The following is a 7,869-nucleotide window of genomic DNA, read 5'->3' on the forward strand; positions in this document are numbered from 1 at the left end:
GTTGCTTAACGCTTATATAATAATAATAATAATAATAATAATAATAATAATAATTGGTAGACTATTAATTAGTCGCGGTTAACGTTAGACTAAACCGCAGTGGTATTGATACTAGGTTTTGTCCGAGGGAAATTGTTTTAACAACAACGAAGTGTTGTCCGAGTGCCGAGTCACCACCTTATCAAGTGAGTGCATAGTTACTTTAATCTTACACATAGATATGAAGTATTTTGTATAAATTAAGTGCTTTGTGTGCATATTATCTGATTACTTGCTGTCTATGCTGGATGAATGATTCTATACATGTTTTGAATGATTTAAACTGTATATATGTATTTTATATCTACGATAATGTTGGTGTAAAACATGGGTAGATGTAATAGATGGAATATGAGTTGGATGACTAGTTGAGAGATGTTATAGACCACGAGGTGAGGGTGAACGGTGGACGATGTGAGAAGCCTTTCCCCAAATGATGGCCCTGTCATTCAGCAGAATATGGATGACAACCCCGGACTATTCTAGATAGTCCAGTGGAACACTAGCAGGCTCGCAACCTGTAGGTGTTGTGAACGATGTGTTCACTTGGTGTATTCTAAACCTTGGTGACCATGTAGACTTGGTGCCTAAACCCTGGTGATCATGCAGACTTGATGCCTAAACCTTGGTGTTCATGAAGACTTGATTCCTAAACCCTAGCGACCATGCAGACTTAGTACCCGTTGTGTAAACCGTGGCAACAATGGACTTCGTGCCGATTCCTTAGGATGATACTTAGGAATGAATGAACGAGGAATAACTGATTCTTAGGGTAGATCCTTAAGAGTAAAGAAGATAATGGGGATGGGTAATTGGGATGATTGTTTGATTGTTGAAACATATTAATTATATTATTGTGGGTTTAGAACCCTATGTACTCACCAGGTTTCCCAACCTGACCCACTCAGTTTATTTATATCACAGGCGTTGTTGTGATGTCACATTACACTGAGAGATTAAGGAGATGTAAATTACTAGTGATAATGAATGTAAGTTCTGTTTATGATTATGTTTCTGTATTGACGATGACATCCCAAATGTTTTAAAATGAATAAAAAATACTTTTCTTCGGAAATGCTTTGATAACGTATTTATCATGTTTTACTGGGAACAAATTCTGCAACATTTTTATTAAAAGAGGTAGTTTGATTTTTATAAAGCATAAACAAAATCGGTCTTTTCTGACCGTGAAAATGGGGATGTCACAGTTTGGTTGGCAATTTTTGATCAAAACCGTACAAATTAATAATGGTGGAGGTGGAGAACACTTACGGTGGTAGGGGTAAGGGTCAAAGATGTTAGTACTTGGTGACAGTGAAGGGCGGCAATGGGTGGCAAAGGGTCGCGAGAGAATTTCAGAAGTCTCTTGCTGCCTCTGTCTTTTTCTTCTGGTGGTGATCAACGAGTGGGGAGGGATAGAGGGGGGGGGGGGTTGATCTTCTAAGGCAGCAACACATCAACAATTCTGGTAGTGGCGGGTTTTTCTCGGTGGTGGCAGTTGGGTGGCAGCAAGGTGGCTGTCACTTTTCTCTTCCTTTTTTCTTGGCAGAACTCGATGAGGGGATGAGAGGGGAGAGTGGATAGGAGGTGAGATGGTGTTTGGATGGTGATATCTTGATCAAAAGAGGGTGGTACATAGTTGGTTTCGGTGGTGGAACAATGTGGTTTTCCGGAAAGGGGTCAAAACGGGTTTGGAGGGTGATCCGAGAGCAAGAAAAATAGAGAGAAAGAAGGAGAACTTGCTGAGTTTTTGGTGTGTGACTGAGAGTCTCCAAGACCCTTTATTTATACTAGTAACGGTTCTCTCTCAAGCTTGGAAGTCCATGCCTTCTAGGAAGGTCAAACACTTCATCAAACCCTTGCTAAGTACTTGTAGTGGAGTGTAAGGAAAATAGGGATGGGAGGAAGGAAGAGAGAGGTTTGGACGGTGGTTAGGGGGGTCGTATGGGCCTCCTCATCGCTCATCCCACATGGTGGGTCCCACCAAAGTGACCAAATTTAGCATTACATGCCATAAAATGTTCCTCGATTTGAGTACTGGGTTCGGGACATCTAATATTTTTTTTTCGAATGTGCTGTTTGGTAGAGTGATTTCAAAGATTCAAAAAAAACCCAAATGGATTAATTTTTCGAGTTATGGAACTCTGGGAAATTGCATTTAAATTTTCGTATCTAAATGGCGACGAACGCTCGATTTTTTTACTTTTGCAAATATTTTTGCTAAAAATAGTTTGAGTGTGAAATTAAATATTAGTTTATAGCCTGAGTTCAAAACGCTCTCGGATTTCCATCGGAGGTGTGCAGGTACCTAAAAGGATCGATTCGGTTTTACACGATTAAAGAAAGTTAGTGTTTTACTGTTTTTTTTTCTTAAAACGGTCGTATCTTTTGCGTACGAACTCCGTTTTGGACTTTCTTTATATTTTCGGAAATAGGGGAACAAGTATTATAAGATTTTGATGTTTGCTTTGCTCATAACTGCTAAATAAACATTTTCAATTTTTTAGACTCATTAACTTGGGTTGCAGTTTGATTCGTTTGATAGTTTACACACGTGGAAGTAAGATATCACCTGATATCTTATAATATTTGAAATGAACCCATTTATTTTATATTAGATGCACTAAAACTCAATGAGTCAAATTACACAGAGATTTACTATGAATATTCACTCACGGTCTATGACCTAAATTCCGGAATGTCACACGACAATTCATTGTGAGAACAAAGAATATGTTCTCGATAACCTAATTCCTGAGATTGACATGGATAATGCTACACCTGAAGAAATTGTTTCTAATAAAAAGCTTGCTGATGACGCCACAAATGTCTCTTGCGTCATGATAGAAACTATGTCCTCAGAACTCCGACATACTTTCAAGGAATATTTTCCATTTGAGACGAACTTGCAACTTGTAGAAATGTTTCATAAGAAGGCAAGGAAAGAATGTTTTGATTTCGTCAAATTCCTAATGGCTGATGTAAGCCGGGTGTCGATCATAGGGAACAGTATTAACTAATAATATAATTACTAAAAATTAATCTAAAAACAATAATTAAAGAGTATTTTTATCTAATTTTTCAAGTTCAGATTAGCTTAAAACTAAACACTAAACTAAAAACGATTTGTAAACAAGATTTAGAAGACACTTTTGTTTACTTTCGAATCCCCCTATTCCTATGTGTAGTCACTACTAAAAAAATAGCATTTACGACACGCACTGATTTATGTTACACAAAAGAGAGCGTCCATAAAATAGCGTCATCTCTTCAAAAATTTTAAGGATTTTACGTCATGCATTATTGCGTGCCCTTAATTTAGTGTCTCAAGAAAAAAAATTTGAAAACATGGAGGGCGCTTTATCTTAACGTGCGTGGTCTGTACCTGTTGCTTTATAATTTTAATGAAACACGCGTTTAATAGACAAGGGGGGAAACGAAATCCCTGAAATTTTGAAAACCCGCCTAGTTATTTCTACATTTTATCTATCTTTCATCTTCGCAATCGACTCTCCTCTCTGATACTCTCTCCTCTAGATCTCCCTTCATTTTCTACCTCCCGTCTCCCTGTAAACTCTAAGCCGTCGCCACCTCCCTTCTCTCTAGCACGTGCTAGGGTTTTATTTTCTTCCAAGCTTCTGCTTCTCTGGAACTGGCATTTTTTTTTTGAATTTTTTCGATTTCTTTGGAACTGGCGTTTCACTTGGCGTTTCCTTTCAGCACGTCGTCAACCATGGCTTTGCAGATTGCGAGACGTTTCCTCCGAATCCACACAGCGTATGAGGTATTCACAACCACCTTCAAGAACCCTACCAACAGGCTTTTCTCGTCGACCGATCAGAGCTATACTTCTAGCTCCTCCGATCTCATTCGCGCTACTCTCTTCCCCGATGACGGTATTGGTCTCGAGATCGCAACATCTATTAAACAGGTTCAATTCCGCCTTCTTTATACTCAATATATTGCTAAAACCTGATCCTTGTTTGTTTACAACAATTGTGTTATTCTTATGCTGTTGTTTTCTTTCATTTTTAGGATTTTGTTGCATAGTTTGGGGTTTAAGAATTTCGTATTATCATTCTACTGTTTAGTTGGTATAGATTCAATTTAGAATAGTAATCGCTAATCAAATTATGTATGTATGTTGAATTTGCTTTTCTCATTATGCAGATATTCAATGTTGTAGAAGTCCCAATTGAATGGTAAGAACATTACGTAGGGAAAAAAGTAGATCCCAGAACCCAAAGCTTTATCACATGGGAGAGTCTAGAATCTGTAAGAAGAAACAAGGTTGGATTAAAAGGTCCCATGGGTACACCATTTGGAAAAGGTCATCGTTCCTTGAATCTCACTTTAAGAAAAGAACTAAACCTGTATGCAAATTTTGGACCATGTTACAGTCTACCTGGTTACAAAACTCGATATGATGATGTGAGATTCATCACAATCCATGAAAACACAGAAGGAGAATACAGTGGTCTTGAACATCAAGTAAGTTTATATCATCTTCATATAGATTCATCATTCATATCATACATGATACATTCAAATCAATGTTATGCAAATTCTGATCTTTCTATAGGTTGTCCGGGGAGTTGTTGAAAGTCTTAAAATCATAACACGTCATGCAAGTTTTAGAGTGGCTGAATATGCTTTTCATTATGCTAAAGCTCATAGTAGAAAAAGAGTTTCTACTATACACAAAGCTAACATCATGTAGAAAACTGATGGCTTATTTCTTAATCTATTAAATTTACATAGCTTTTACCATGTTTCATACTTTCATTACACTAAAATTTAATATTTACGATTTGATCTCACTATTAAAAATCTGATCTTTTTCCCTAAAACATTAGGTGTGGAAGGAGAGACAGAGAAAGGAGGTTCACCGATGGGCGTGCCAGAAGAACCAAAGTATCAAATCTGAAGCATATGGAAAATGCATCAAATCTAAAGCATATGGTGATACAGTGAGGTTCTACACTGGAGCCATGCCAACATTTAAGGTTATTTGGTCAACTTTTCATTCTTTTGTGTTTTTTCATATCAGATGCTTATAAAGCCATGCAATTCATTTAGCTTTTTTGCTCTGTATGTTGAACTTTCACCAGGCATATAGGGACTCCTGATTGCAGGATTGCAAGAAAGCATATGCAGAAGTAATTCCAGTTATCATTAACAAGCTTCAGGTATATTCATGGTTAATTTATTTACGATAATATTATTCAAATCTTTATATAGCCGTTTCGCATATATGTCTTTTAGGATAAGGTTATGCATGCTGAAACAACAGTGGATACATTCTTGAGGGAGAATCTGGTAATTTCACTATATCATAGCTACATACCTCATCATTTTACTACTATAATAGCAATGTATGTACATTTTCTTTACACATATTTGTAACTGACTTACAACTCTGTACTCATAATAGTAACAATGCAATCCCTAAAAAGAACATCCGTTGCTTATATTTGTAGCAAGATTTATGAGCAATTTGTAAATGTTTTATGTTTGGATACGATTTCAGGATTGGCTAAGCAGGGCGACAAATTGGGCTATGTTCAGTGCTACGGCTGGACTAGGTGTTATCCATGGAGGCCATTTATAGAAAGGAAGATCACTAATGGCACCTTACCTTCCACAAAGTGGGGCGGGTGGTGGTGGTGGAGGTGGTAGTCCCTATTCAGAAGGGGCTACACTTTATGCTCTTGGTTTAATCCATTTACAGTAAGGAATAACTATTTTATGCTATTGAAATGGTTAATCTGCTTGACCCTAAAAAGATTTACTTTGATTTAAGATTGATTGCTCTAACTGATTGCCCTAAAAAGCATTACAAAACCCTTGATGTGGTACTTGCTCAAAAAACTGTTGTTCTAATTCCTGATGACACAGAAAGGGTAAGCACTTTTACACTACATTTAGTTTGTACCTAAGATCTTGATTTTAGATTAAAAAAGTTTCAATTTTGGAGTAAACATGTTAAAGATCAGAAAGCATAGGGACCACTTTTGTATTTCAATTAAAAATTTGGTTACTTTGAATATGTATGTGTGGGGGAAGAAGGACAAGGATAATCTTACTTTGATGGAAATATATCATTTTTTTGCTTCAAGTTGTAAAGAATTAAGATGCAGAGGTAATAAATCATTATCTGAACTAAATGGATGATCCACTTATTTTGAGCGTTACAGTTATGCCATGGTATTGATTGAAAAGAAGGATGAAGAAGGTTAATCTAATGTTCTTTCAGCAGCTTTAGAGGTAACATACACATAAACCTTTTTTTAATACTTAAATTAGAAATTAACAAGGGAAAATTTGTATATTGTTTTTTTCCTACAGATTACAGAAGGGGATACTTCAGAAGTTGATGCGAAATACCGAGCATTATTGGCTATTGGATCACTGGTATGTTAAATTTGAATGAAATAAATAAGAGATTTAAAAATATGTGTGTATTATGGTATGGTGGTTTATATTTATGATAGATTGGTACTTTAAAATGTTAGCGAGATGGGTTATGACTTTCAAGATCTATTGGAGATAGAGATGTTGGGGAGTTCATTATTCCAGTTCCTCATGTCAAACAAGTGAAGGTTAATTTTGTAATTAAACTCAATTTATTTCTCTTTTTATTAACAACTTTTATTTATTCATGATCTTCAGCCATCTTCTGCTGGTAGGCGGCTTGTAATTTCAAGTGATGGAGTCTGTGATGCTCTTTCCGATGGACAGCAATCCAGTAGAGTACACCAGGTCATGACAAACTAATGATATGGATGTTTTTTTTGACATGATATGTGAAACAAGAAGATGCCCCTTTATAGCAATGTAGTATTAGTTATATAGTTAGGGAAAACCTCTTAATAACAATGTACAATTAGATCCCTTTAATATCAATGTATTACAATTTTTTGACATGATGTTATTGGATGAAATTTATTGTTTTGGTATATATATTTTTTCTATATTTTTGTATTATGCGTAAAAGAGTATCGTAAAGGCACATCGTATATGCATATTGTAAATGGTTGCTGAAGTTTATGACACGCAAATGTGTGTCATCTTCATTTATGACAAGGGTTTTAATGATACGCAATGCGTGTCCTAAACGCGTGTCGTAAGGTTACGACACGCAAATGCGCGTCGTCTTCGTTTATGACAAGGCCTTTCTTGATACGCATTGCGTGTCATAAATGATCGTCGTAAATGCGTGTCGTAACTGTGTGTTGTAAATGCGCGTCGTCTATAGACGACGCGTAAAAGCGTGCCGTCTCTCGTTTTGACAGGGCCTTTCTTGACATGCATTTGCGGGTCGTCTGAGCGTTTTACGACACACATTGTGCGTCGTAAAAGGCTGTTTTTCTAGTAGTGAGTTTCTAAGTATGGGTTTATTCAGTTTGTTACCAATTTAGATATAAGTAGTAGTCTTGATTCGATCTGCAAATATTTTCACCAATTCATGGACTACAATGTAATGATCATACACAAGCATACACATAATTTATTATCAATGATAAGTGAGCTATGTAAGATATATCTAAGTTAAACATAATTATGATCAAATTAATGTCCTACACCATAGATAAAGTTGTTACCTTTATTACTTAATCTAAGATGTGATTAACCCTAGCTCTAGCAACTTAAAGATCATAAACTACAAGGTAAACAAGTTCATGAATTCCAATTGGTCATTAAACTACACTTAACTTAATCTAAGCAACAAAGATGCAAACTTTAACATGCTAGGTAAAGGAAATCAAACACACGCATTAACCAACTTCATAAAATCCAAATATAAGCTAGAAACTAACACATAGTTTT

The 7,869-nt window shown here is 36.1% G+C and overlaps 1 pseudogene; it reads left to right on the forward strand.

The window, feature by feature from the left end:
- Positions 1-3,772: 3,772 nt before the first annotated feature.
- LOC145099603 (3-isopropylmalate dehydrogenase, chloroplastic-like) lies at positions 3,773-5,650 on the forward strand (annotated as a pseudogene).
- The last annotated feature ends 2,219 nt before the right edge of the window (positions 5,651-7,869 follow it).

This window comes from Lactuca serriola, chromosome 4, assembly GCF_051521515.1.
Source record: "Lactuca serriola cultivar US96UC23 chromosome 4, Lser_US96UC23_V15, whole genome shotgun sequence".
NCBI classification, from domain to species: domain Eukaryota; kingdom Viridiplantae; phylum Streptophyta; class Magnoliopsida; order Asterales; family Asteraceae; genus Lactuca; species Lactuca serriola.